Raw genomic sequence first — 13641 nt, 5'->3', positions numbered from 1 at the left:
GAGGAACTCTCATGTGACAAGGTCAAATCTGGGGCTTTCACCTTTAAGCTAAGTAAACTGGGGTTCATTAAATATTTATAGGCTTGGGGGCCTCTAGATAAGTTTGGGGGCTTCTAGATTCCACATTGACCTATCACAGGGGTTTAATTGGTGGCTCCTGTTTTTGAGTTATGGATTATAATGCCATGTTTCCTGGGATATTGGAGCAGCAACTGTGAGGCAGTCGCAGACCAATAAATTCATAGACCAAGTAACATGGGAGGAGTTGAAGAGAAATATAAGGGGGCAGAGAGACAGAGGAAGAGACAGAATGAGAGAAACAGAGAGAAAGAGAAACAGAGAGACTCAAAGGACTAATTTTAACCAGATTTTAGCCATCTGCTTCTGTTTATCAAGCCTGCATTTGATCAAACTAAGCAAATTATTTGTTTTTCAGATTTGAGAAGCTTGGACTAATTCTAAACCCACCCAAATCTTTCCCTGGGCTAAAACTAAATTACTGGCTTTTAATTTTTTTTGATACAGTGCTAACCCTTCTAATCTGGGGTCTTGACTATGTTTGGCCTATGATCCGAGTCCTAGGGCTCTCATCATGTTCTCACTGTGCCCATCTTGATCCTGTCTTGGTCAAGTTTTGCCCATGCTCAATCCTAAAATCACTGAGATTTACTTAACTTCTGTGGTCTTGGAGAGACTTTGGGTTTACTCAGGGTAACCACCATAATTTTTATTCATGAGAACAAACCACAAAACCTGAAATAGCTTTAGAAAGAATGTTATTAGGTTATTGGACAAAGAAGAGAGCCGGGAAAAGGTGTGACTCCCTTCCAAGTCTTTGTAAAGTTGATACCGAGTTCAGACTTGGGCATATATAGGTAGTAGGTCATTTCCAGAAAAAGAGCTGTTTGAGATGTACATCAGCATATAAATATAAAAAATCAAAATTGGGAAACCCAAAACAGAAGCTTTGAGTAGACCGAAAACAAGACCAGAGTGAGATCTAAGCATTTCCTGAAGCCATCTAGCTTTCCTGGAGCTCTGAGTTTGGTAAGCCTGACCTCTACTGTAAGCTTTGAATTTCTATTGAATTGAATTGAATTGAATTGAATTGAATTGAATTTCTAGACATATAAAGCTAGGTTTATATAAGATGTAAAAAGAGTTATAAAAATACAAATAATAAAGTATTCTCCCCATACCCTTCAGTGCAAATGCTGGGAAGAAAAAGACTGTCAAATCATGTAGTTTTTAAGATGTAGTCAGTTTTGGACACAGTCACTGCAGAAGGGGATGCTCCCGACCTTTTAGTAGAGGCCAACACAAAATTTCCACACATGAACCTATTTTCTTGTCTCCCAGAGGCAGCTGCCCAGACTTCCTGAAGTGCTGCCACCCACATGAGAGGTACTAGTGTACTAATGTACCCTATGTAGATGGCCTTGTTTTGAGTTGTCTGGCCATGCTCCAAAACCATTACAGAAATATTATTGTAGCCTAAGAAAAGACAAAAGAGTCCATTTCAGAGAATCCTGGGAAAGTATAAACCGATGCATATTGAAGTGAGAAGAACTAGGAGAATAATTTGTACAAGAACAGCAACAGCATCATAAAGAAAAACAACTTTGAAAGACTTAAAAACTTTGATGAACATAAGCACGTCTCCAGATGACTTTTGAGGAATCGTATTACCTGAAGGGTTTCAGCTATAACGAATCATGAAGGTATTAAAGATGTATTCAAAAGCCAACTCTAATGAGCAAAGTGCTCATGGACCAGACATAGGCACTCAAACCCACGCAAGAATATCTTGTAGCTGCAAGTTGGCTACATTTCCCATCTCCTAATGGAGAAATGATGGACATAAAATTCAATGACATAGTCTTTTTGACATTGCCACTGTATGGATTCATTTGACTTGACTATGTTTATTTGTTATAATGGTTTCCATTTCTTCTATCTGCTTTTGATTGGGGTGGAGAGATGAAGGGCAGGAAGTTAGTAATAATGGTACAAAAAAAGAGATGCTAATGTAATATCTAAAATGTACACACACCAAAGACATTTTTTAATTAAAAAAAAGCAAAAATTAAAAATAAATAAAATGCATGAAAGAGAACTGAAATAATTTCAGGAAGAAGGACAAAGAAGGACAGTTTTGAAAATAATATGTAAAGGAGCAGCTAGGTAGCTGGGAGTGTTGTGGGGGGCCTGAGGTGAACATCCTGGGTTCGGGAAAGATACTCTTTGCAAGAATGCAAGACTCCAAAACTTAGCTTAAAAATAAAAAGGGAAATTTATTAATTTAGAAGGTAATGTTGAATGAGGCATAGAAAGAAAGCTGCCTCCTAGAGGACATCAATTCTGGGGTCTTTATATTCTTTACAACAGTGAAAATTTGACTTCAGAATGGTGTACACTAAGGCAGATGTGGGAGGGGGGAGGTTTGCCTGAAGACATAGGGGTGATCCTCATAGCTTAGGGAACAGCTAGACGCCTTAGGTACAACCTGATGGTATCAAGGCATAACCTGGAGGTATATCTCTGTGTCCATTTCAAACTTAAAGGACAATCCAAGGAGGATAATTCTCCTAGGGGTCTTATCAGGAGTCACAAGGATGTAAGGGAGCAAAGGAATTTTCCTGCAAACAGTTTAGCCTGAAATAATTCTAAAATTTGGGGGTATAATGTCTCAAGCCAGGAGGACCTGGGCTCAAATCTGGCCTCAGACACTTCCCAGCTATGTGATCCTGGGGAAGTCATCTAATCCCTATTGCCTTGCCCTTAGCACTCTTCTGCTTTGGAACTAATAGACAACATTGACTCTACAATGGAGGGAAAGGGTTTCAAAAAAAATTGGTACAAAGAAAGAGGCTAGGTTGTTGTTGTTTTTTTTTTTTCCTAAAAAGGGTATGTAGAATTTATTATATATATTTATTATCACACATTATATTTATATGTTCACATAATAATATATATTTAAAAGATGAGCAGCATGAAACAGAGATCCATAATAAAGTCTTCATTTCTTCCCTACTGTGTGCTTGGAAATATTCTTTTCTTTGGTGTCTAAAATCAAAGAATAATGATAATAATTGATATTTATACGGCATTTATACAATGGTTAATATTTACACATATTTACAAATGCCCTTTTTTCCTCTCACAATAACCTAGGAGACAGGTGCTATTTATTCTGATTTTACAGCTGAGGAAACTGAAGCAGAAAGAGTAGAAAGACACGGCCCAGGGAAATTCACCCAATAAGGGATGTCAGATTCAAACTCTTCCTTACTCAAAGATCCAATGCTCTATCTACTGCACAAGCTGCCCCTAAATAAATAAAATAAGCAATATAAAAACAAATAAAAACAACATATCATGTAAAATGTATATACAAAATAATTGTTATAAATAAAGGAGAAAAGAAGAAATTAATAAGAGGGTACAGAATCTTCCAACAACCTACATACCCAGCAGTGTGTGTAGGCTGGCAAGGTCTGTGTTTGAGAACCCAAGAATTTTAGCTCCAGGGAACCGGGCAGGCTTACTCTTAGTGGAATTAGTTCTTTTCAATCTAGCCTCAGGGCAACTTCCCCTCCAGGGACCTAATCATTTTTCAAAGGTGCTGACTCTTCTAGGTTTGGGGAAAGGAAGGAGAGGAAGGCCAAGGACTCCTTAATGAGCTAGGAGACTTAACCATGTGCTGGGAATATATCATGCAAACGTCAACTAATTACCTGGGAAAATGACTCTCTCTCACCAGGGCTTAATCAGCAAAAAGGACCCAGAAAGTCTTTACAATTCATTAAGACATGACTCAATTACAGAAAATATGAGCAGAGCAAAATAAGAGTTTATTAGCATTTGTTGCATTCTGAGGTCAGCAAAATTAAGGAGGTGAACAGGCAATTTTATTAGGAACCTCAGATAAATCCTGGAAACAATTTCCCCAAGAAATAAAAAACAAGTATACAATTCTCTAAGACTATGCACCCAACATGACAGGAAGGTCCCCGGTGAAATTCCTGGCCATCCCCTGTCCCTTAATCTTTATTCAATTCCTCTTTGAAAATTCCTCTTTCCATGACATAGTTTCAGTCAACTGCTACCTTGGAAATCTTCTTTCAGGCACTAAGTGCTCTGGGAATAAGTTTACTCCGTTCGTTCTCACAAAAACACTTTCCCACGGGGCAGCTAAGTGGCTCTGGATAGAGTGCCAGGTCTAGAGATGAGAAGTTCTACATTAAAATCTGTTCTCAGATACTTCCTAGCTTTGTAACCCTGGGCACGTTACTGAACTTGGCTCTTGGGCCTTAGAACGGATATTCAGAATCCATTCGAAGACAGAAGGTAAGGGTTTAAAAGCAACAACATTTTCCCAAACCATCCATGAATTTTTAGAGCCTGCAAGGTTCATCCATAGGTGGCACCAAGCAAACTTTCACCTTAGAAACAGGAAATCAATTTCAACTGATCTGGGGATAGCTTTAAGATTCCTTTACTCAAAGGTATTTCAAATAATTTACAGTCTTCTCATTGTACTTAAGCAACATTCAGTTATCGGGGCAAAAATTCATCTTTCAATCTGTGAATTTGAGATGTAGTGTGAGCAAAGGTCAGAAAACCACTTGTCAAGTATGATGTGGAAGAGATTCTTGTTTGGGTATAGTATGGACTGGATGACCCCTTCTGCCCCTCACAACTTTGAGACCATATGATTTTGTAATCTGACTCATAGAAAACTTTGATTCCAAACCTGGCTCTGCCCAAATTATCTCTGTGACCTTGGACAAGTTTTTCAATTTCATGTAATCAATCTCCTCTATCCCTCATTTTGTCTAAGAATTCTTCTCCTAAACATGGGAGGGTTTATTCTCTTCTAAATTTTTTATGGTGCTAATCTGTTAGAATTATGCTACACATTCAGACTAAACTTATTGTGGTAAATGTGTAAAATATTGGTCTAAACTTAATTTCTGCCAAATTGCTTTCCTGTATTTCTTGTCAGATATGAGATGCAGGAGAGATTAAAGGGAATTTTGAGAAATACTAAGGGACTTCTGGGGGAATGAAGTCCAAAGATTCAAAATCTCCATTTATACATAATCAAATAATTTTGATGATTACTGCTATACAGTTTGAAGTCCAAAAGTGCCAGTTCACCTCATTCCTTTTATCTTCTTATTTCCTTTGGTCTCTCAGCTCTAGATTTTGGTTATAAAGTTATAAATTTGGATTTTGGTTACTTTGGTTATACCTGGGAGTTCCATTTTGGGATTTCAGGAGGTGAAAAATGGATTATATTTTCTTTGGTAATTCTTTTGTTTCTTCCTAAATGAGAGATTCTTCCACTTCTCCCTAAAGCTATTAAAAATCTTTTCATTTTTCCTTAAATCTCCCACACCTCTTCATTTTACCACTCAGCAGAGAATTTAACTTCTTACTTTACTGAGAAAATTGAGGCCATTAGGCACCAGCTCCCTTGTTTTTTTCCTTTTCTTCATCTTCAAATCACTTGGTATAATCCCTTATGCTTTTCTCTTTTCCTATAGCCTTTTTTGCTTTTAAACCCTTATCTTCTGTCTTAGTATCAATTCTAAGATAGAAGAACAGTAAGCACTAGGTAATTGGGGTTAAGTGACTAGTCCAGGGTCACATGACTAGGAAATATCTAAGGCCAAATATGTATCCAGGTTCTCTCAACTCCAAGCCTGCCACTCTATCCACTGTGCTACCAGCTGCCCCTCTGATAGTCTTTGCTAATGAGGTGGTTCTTCTTGCTAATGCCAGCCTTTCTCCATATCCCTTTGATCCCATACACTCCCATCTTCTGCAGATTATCTCCTCATTCTTCCTTTCAGTGAAACTTCTCCTTATATACTTGTTCCTTTTGTTTTTTCCCAAAACATATTGATCTCTTTTCAAACCTTAAAAATCTTCACCACACTCTTCCATTTTCTCAAGCTATCATACTGTATCTTTCCTTATGTTTTCAGCAAATCAGTTATTCTTCTTCCAGAAATCAGTGACATTCCATATCAATGTCTGTCCTTTTATTGATTTCCTATTTTTTTAGGACAGACAGCTAGTTTTAAAAGCTCAGGTGGGAGTTCCTTAAATTATTATTATTGTTGTTTTAAAATCCCTTACTTCCATCTTGAATCAATATTATGTAATAGTTCCAAGGCAGAAGAGTGGTAAGGGCTAGGCAATGGGGATTAAATGACTTGCCCAGGGTCACACAGCTAGGAAGTATATGAAAACAGATTTCAACTCAGGATCTCTTGTCTCTAGGCCTGGCTCTCTCTATTCACTGCCACCTAATTGCCCCCTTTTTTAATATTTCTAAGGGACAGAGTTTGGAGTGGTACCATGCCTCATCCTTCCCACTGTAGAGTTAAAATTGGTTTTGATCAAATTAATAATTATAAAAAGTTGTTGTGATTGCCATTTATAAAAATTAACTCAAGTCACGAGGCTGTTAGTAGCTCTACTAGCTTTATTACAGCAAGGTAGAGATAGTAAAGAGAGGGAAATGTAGGAAGGATATAGGGAATTTTCTAGCCTACCACTCTTAAGTCGGCTTTGAAGAAATCTAACTCACTACCCCGACAAAGTTCCAATCTCTGGCCAGAAGAGTGGGAGAGTCTCAGCCTCCAGGTTCCAATCTCCAGGTGGAAGTCCGAGAAAGTCTCTTGAACCCAAGAGTCACCAAAGCAGAACTCCTCCAGCCACCAATACAGAAGTCCTCCAAATGCAGAAGTAATCCAACACAGAGACAACCATGCAACAGAATCCCTCTTTCAGCAAGAGCCATCAATGCAGCAGAATGAATCAGAATGCCCTTGGCTGGCTTTTATAAGCAGTTTTCTCTACTTCCTAACTCTCTGGTTTCTACTTCCCTTTATTGTGGACTGGTCTATCACATCTCAGGAACCAATCGAAGTTTCTTAATTTGCCTGGCGCTGTCCAGGGGGCAGTGCCTGTAGGATCCACCTCCCATCCTCAGAGAGTATGAACTTTTATCAAAAGGATCCTCAGTTCCTGACTGATTAAGTTAAAAGGGTGGAGCACTCCAAGTACTTGATTGATTAAGTTAAGATAAAAAAAAAATTCCCTTTCATACCTCAAAGAATTCCACAAATAGATATGGACAAGTCCTATTTGCAAAGATAAGAAGAAGGGATTCTGTCATATAAATACCACTAAATACCACCTCTCTTGGAGACATTTTTGTTAAATCTTTCTAATCAACAAATCCAGTAAATAACTAAGTTTGGTTATAAATTCCTTGAAGAGAAGGGATTATGCTTTGATATTTAGCTTTGTGTTCTTCATAATAACACTGAGAAAAATGGTTTGATGGATGAAAGAATGCTAAAAGTTTTAGATTAGTGGGGACTTTCCTGGTCTTGATGATCTCAATGGGTTCTTGCCAAAAGTCTATGCATTTTCTTGATACTGTATTTGTCTCTATATATTATCTATATACTATGGTGAAGAGAATGAGGGCAGATAATAACGCTCCTGATGATTTAAAAAATGATTGTGATTTTAGGTAATGTGTATTTTCTTCTTGTGAATCTGTTTTCTTTAGTGTGGAAAAATTTTTTTAATGCTGTAAAAGTTGAAAAGAAATTGCATAAATCTGATGGAAGACAATGACTTTTCCATGAATAATCAATCTCTGATCAAAACAAATCTCCAGGTTTAGTTCCCAATTGGGCTATGCCATAGAGCAGGGGTCAGCAACATATGGCTCTCCAGCCATATCTGGCTCCACCTCCCAACCTGCCAGTCTGGGCAGAGCCCCAGGATGTGCCTCAGGGGGCCCTTCAGCCCCTGCCCCAAATTCCAGGCCTCCTTCAGCAGGCCTTTATGGCTCTCAGGGCCAAAAAGGTTGCCCACATTGCCATAGAGAGTAGTTGAAGTAATCAAGTATATTTAACCCAAAGAGGGGGGATTTAGGAGGACATGGTAGTTGTCTTTACATATTTGAAGGGCTGTTATGGGCAACAGGGATGAGATTTGTTCTATTTGAATCCAGAAGGCAAAATTGGAAAGATTTCTGGATTACAGAAAAATAGATTTAAGCCGATATTAAGAAGAGACTTCCTAACAATTAGGCCCATCCAAAAGTAGAATAGTAGGTAGCCTTCTAGAAATGGTAGCTGTCCCATCATGGAAAGCTATGAAAAGCTACATTTTGTAAATCATGTAAACATGGGAAAATATTTTAAAATAAAATTTTTTTAAAAAAACTACATTTTTCAAAGGGCTATAAAAGAATGCCTGCCCTTTGATCCAGCCATACCATTGTTGGGTTTGTACCCCAAAGAGATCATAAATAAACAGACTTGTATGAAAATATTTATAGCTGTGCTTTTTGTGGTGGCAAAAAACTGGAAAAGGAGGATATGCCCTTCAATTGGGGAATGGCTGAACAAATTGTGGTATATGCTGGTGATGGAATACTATTGCGCTCAAAGGAATAATAAACTGGAGGAGTTCCAGGTGAACTGGAAAGACCTCCAGGAACTGATGCAGAGCGAAAGGAGCAGAGCCAGAAGAACATGATACACAGAGATGGATACAGGTGGTAAAATAGAATGTAATGGACTTCTGTACCAGCAGCAATGCAATGACCCAGGACAATTCTGAGGGATTTATGGTAAAGAATGCTACCCACATTCAGAGGAAGAACTGCAGGAGAGGAAACACAGAAGAAGAACAACTGCCTGAATGCATGGGTTGGGGTGGACATGATTGGGGATGTAGACTCGAAACTACCACACCAATGCAACTATCATTTGGAAATAGGTCTTGATCAAGGACACATGATAAAACCAATGGAAATGTGCATCAGCATGGGTGGGGGGGTGGTGCGGGAGTGAAGGGGAAAGTAGGAGCATGAATCATGTAACCATGTTAAAAATGAATATTAATAAATGTAAAAAATAAATAAAATCTAAAAAAATGAAGGTTAAATTTTTACATGTTATTGGGAAATATTTAATGAAATAAAATGCATGTTAATACAAAAAAAACCCCACTACATTTTGGGGGGATGCTACAGAGGGGAATTCTAGGCCCATTATTTATTGTTGGGTCAGCTTTGACTCTTTGTGATCCCATTTGGGGTTTTCTTGGTCAAAAAACTAGAGTAGTTTGCCATTTCTTTCATCAGCTAATTTTACTGGTGAGGAACTGAGGCAAACAGGATTAAATGACTTGCCTAGGGTCACACAGCTAGAAAGTGTCTGAGGCTGAAGATAGTTTTCCTGACTTTAGACTTGGCATTCTATCTCATGAGTCATCTAGCTGCCCTAGCTAGGATAGATTGGATTAAATTATTTGAATTCTCATTTCAATCAGAAATTCTGTGACATTATGACAGCCTAAACTACTACAATGTTTCATTTTAATTGTCTTTGACTTTAAAGAAAGTGGTTTCTTCTATTATTTCTGGTAGGCAAGAGTAGCAACATAAAAGAGGGCTCTTAGAAATTTGATACAAGTTAAAAAAGAGACATGTTAGAAGGGTAATTATTATAGCAAATAATTTAAGACAGAGGGTACTACTAATCTTTTATTTATATTTCAAAATACTTTCAAATCTCTTATTTTATACTTAATGCAATTTAGGATAAGAATCCATTACAATCATTTAAATAAATTATTCGATTACTTAATTGTGTTATCTTCAGTTAGCAAATAACTGAATTTTATTCAAATAAACAAAAAAGGAACAGATCAGCATTGTGAGAGCCTATAGGTTCTAATTTCACATTTCCTTTGTTTTGCTCATAATTTAAGTTTACAAATTCCTCTGAACTTCCATAATATTTTGTGCACTTTCTTTTTAACCTTTAACATTCTATCTTGCATTATATTTAATTGTGCATATTGCCTTATATCTTCTTCTCTACCATATGTTCTAGGTGGGCAAGGACAATATGGCTTATTCTTCTTTTGATTCTCTCCACTCTGCCCCATCCAAGTTCCTGAACAAGTCTTTCTTACATGTAATAGGCGCTCAATAATTGTCTGTTGAATTAATTTGCCAAGTTTTGATTCAAATAGAAATGAAGAGTTTCATAGATGGCCTCATATTTCAATATGTAGTAATTTAAATTATCCTAAGAGACTGGTTTTTCTTAATTTAAAAATAATTATTTGACCAGTCAAGACATCCTAACTATGGTCAAATGGCTCTCGACTATTATAAAACAAATGGACACTCTTGGCCCAGGTACCTATTTACATTTTTGAGACCTCATTATTTAGCTCCTCTTTTGAACATCCTAAGGCATTGTCTGGCCCTCATCTTTTGTCTGGGAACCAATACTTAGTGTCAAAACTAAGATAGACGGTAAAGATTGTAAAAAGGAAAATTTAAGTATTTATAGATATATATTAGAATGTGTGGCCGCCAGGAATCAATAATTCAGGTTGATTCCGTAATTAAATCAGACCCAAGTCATCATCGGGTTGAGGAGTTTATTTCCAATCTGGTAGGTAAAAAGTAGGAATAAAGAGAAAGGGAGAGGCTAGTCCAGGCCAAAGGTCTGGACAGAGAGAGAAGAAGGTTATAAAGCTTAATAAATGAAGCTGTAAGCCACAAGGCCCAACAGCCAGATAGGCAGAGTTTAGAATTGGCCCAGCTAGGCCAAGGAAGTCAGCCTAACTTACCCACGTGACAATATAGAGTGTAAGCTGTCTGTGGTCTCAGGAGAAGCTTCTGCTCCCAGTTCAAGACGGCAACTGCCCCCACAGGAAGTTCACTAACTTACTTAAAGAGATAGTGACTTTCATCACTTCTTGTGGTCCATCTCTAATTCAAATGGACAAATGACAGTTTCTACATTGATTTGGACTGCCCAAAGGGCAGTCCCTTATTCTTGATTTGTTACTTATTGTCACGTGTGGGTAACTCGTCTCCCCTCCCCACTAAAGGAGGTTAGGATTACATCATTTCTACGCCTAGGATGGGTAGATTTTTGACTATTAATGGGCTCGAGCTAATTCTATTTACACAAGATTTTAAAAAAATGGCAATGAGAAAGGCTCTGGTAGACATGGGAAGGTTTGGGGAAGGGTGTTTGGTGGTGGTCCATGTCCTTTAATTGGATGAATATATCTATCCTTCAAAGTCTTTCTCAAATGCCACCTCTTTGTAACATCTCTGATCCCCTTTAACCAGAAGTAGTCTGTCCCCCTTCTGAATGCCTCAAACATAATTGGCATATTCTTATTATCACATACTATCTTTCCATCAAATATATATGTGTATATAACCTGTATAACCTCACTGAGGGCAGGAACTTCATCTCACATCTTGGTAGTTCCCAAACCATCTAGTAGTGTTTTATACATAGGAAATGTTGAACAAATAGCAATACGGTAGCTATTCCTCTTTCCCTGAAGGATACCTAGAAATACAAGGTGTTGAATTTCAGGTAGCAAATTGGCAACAGTGTCAAAATAATAGCTGCACTTTCTCTCACATAAATAGCAAAATTAAAAAGTTTGATACGAGATCAGTGTTTGTAAAAGTAAGTTGCAAGTACAATTTCAGAAATGTAGAGATTGCCTATTTATTCATTACTATCTCCTCTCTCGTCTATTACTCCTCCTCTCTACTCCTATGGGCTATCCTAAGTCCCATTCTTGTCTTCAACTGTTGTCATGTAATCTCCGCCAAGACAAAGGTTGGACCACTCCTCTGGTTTTTTATAGAGGCAGCTAGGGGTGCAACAGAGGCTGGAGTCAGGAATACTTGTTTCCTGAGTTCAAATCTGACCTCAGACATTAGCTGTGTGACCCTGGGGAAGGCACTTAACCCCGTTTGCCTCAGTTTCCTTAACTGTAAAATGAGCTGGAGAAGGAAATAGCAAACTACTCCTGTATCTTTGCCAAGAAAACCTCAAATGGGATCACAGGGTTAGACATAACTTTAAGAAATGAACAACAAGGGTTTATATTTATTTTTAAAACCCTTATCTCCCATGTTAGAATCAGTTCTATATATTGGTTCAAAGGCAGAAGAGCAATAAAGGCTAGGCAATAGGGATTAAATGACTTGTCCAGGGTCACACAGCTAAGAAATGTCTGAGGCCAGAATTCAACCCAGGACCTCCTGTTTCTAGGCCTGGCTTTCAAGTTACTGAGCCACCTAGCTGCCCTTGGGTATGTATATTTAATAGAGGAGATTCCTGAAGAGTAGAATGACAGATAGTAGAGCTGCTTGGGCACATGAAACCATTTCTTTAAGGGTGTTATAAGAGGACATAAGACTAGAACTATTGAGCGCCATGATGGATTGTCTTCCTGTCTTCTATAGTTTAGTGAAAATAGTCCTGTGAGTTACCCCTGATCTTATTTCTGTTAATGGACTCAAAGTTAGCTAGATACCTCACACTGTATACTGTATCAGCATTGGGGGGGGGAGAAGGGGGGCAAAGGGCGGTTAGGGCAGAGGTAGGGTAAACTACTGCTCCACTCTAAAGACAGCAAATAATACAAATACATATAATACAAGAAATGATAGTGAATATGATTTTGTACCCTGAAAAGTATCTTAATACTAAAGCAAATTTGATGTTAAGCTAAATTTAGGTTGGACAGCAGAGGCTACTTAATGGCAGTCTTGGAAAGATATTATGAGAGATTCTGAATTAAAGGCGTAATAAAATTGGTAAAAATTTTGATGTTTAGAAATATTGGTTTATAGATACTTTCTTGATGAAGAGCACATCTCAGAATCTGAGAAGTAGAAGAGAATTCAGAAGGCATCTAGTCTAACTCTTAACTGAACAACAATTTCCTCTACATCAAGTTTGACAATTAGTCAAAGAGCCTTTGACTGAAAACTGCTATTGAGGAAAAATTCACTCTCCCTCAGGGTACCCTCTTTCCCTTTGTGATTCCACTCTTAGGAAATTTTTCCTCATGCCAACCCTAAACTTGCCTCTTCACAACTTCTTATTGCTAATAGTTTCTCCACCTGAGATCAAGCAGGCTAGATCTATTCCTTTGTTCATGAGTACTTAAAAGGCAGCTATTAAGCACCCACTCAGTCTTCTCTTCAGGTTAAATATCATCAGTTCCTCATGATTGTTGCAGATCAGGCCACAATAGCACCCTGTTGTATCATCTTTGTTGCTGTCCAGTCATCCTGGTCATGTTTGATTCCTAATGACCCAATTTGGGGTTTTCTTGGCAGAGATCCTGGAGTGCTTTTCCATTTCCTTCTCCAGCTCCTTTTACAGAAGAGGAAACTGAGGCAATAGGGCAAAATGTGACTTGCCCCAGGTAAATAACTAAGGACAGATTTGAACTCAAGAAGATGAATCTTCCTAGATTCAGATCTGGCACTGTATCCACTGTACCATCTAGCACTGTATCCTCTGGTGATGCAGGATTCCAAGGAAAGACCCACAAAAAGCCAGGATGGAACAGCCTAATAAGCTTCATTATGGGGTGTAATGATGGGAGACTTGCTGCAATAGCACCCTGCCACAGAGAACAGGGTACTAGTCCATGCAGAGGCTTTGTTCTTGCTATTTATGTTTTTACTAAACTGCTTAAGGAGGGAGAAGGGTGAAACATGCAGGATATGCAGGGTGCTCTAAGAGGCAG

This window comes from Gracilinanus agilis, chromosome 1 (assembly GCF_016433145.1).
Source record: "Gracilinanus agilis isolate LMUSP501 chromosome 1, AgileGrace, whole genome shotgun sequence".
Taxonomy (NCBI): domain Eukaryota; kingdom Metazoa; phylum Chordata; class Mammalia; order Didelphimorphia; family Didelphidae; genus Gracilinanus; species Gracilinanus agilis.
The sequence above is the reverse complement of the archived record's forward strand: the minus strand, read 5'-3'. Positions refer to the sequence as shown.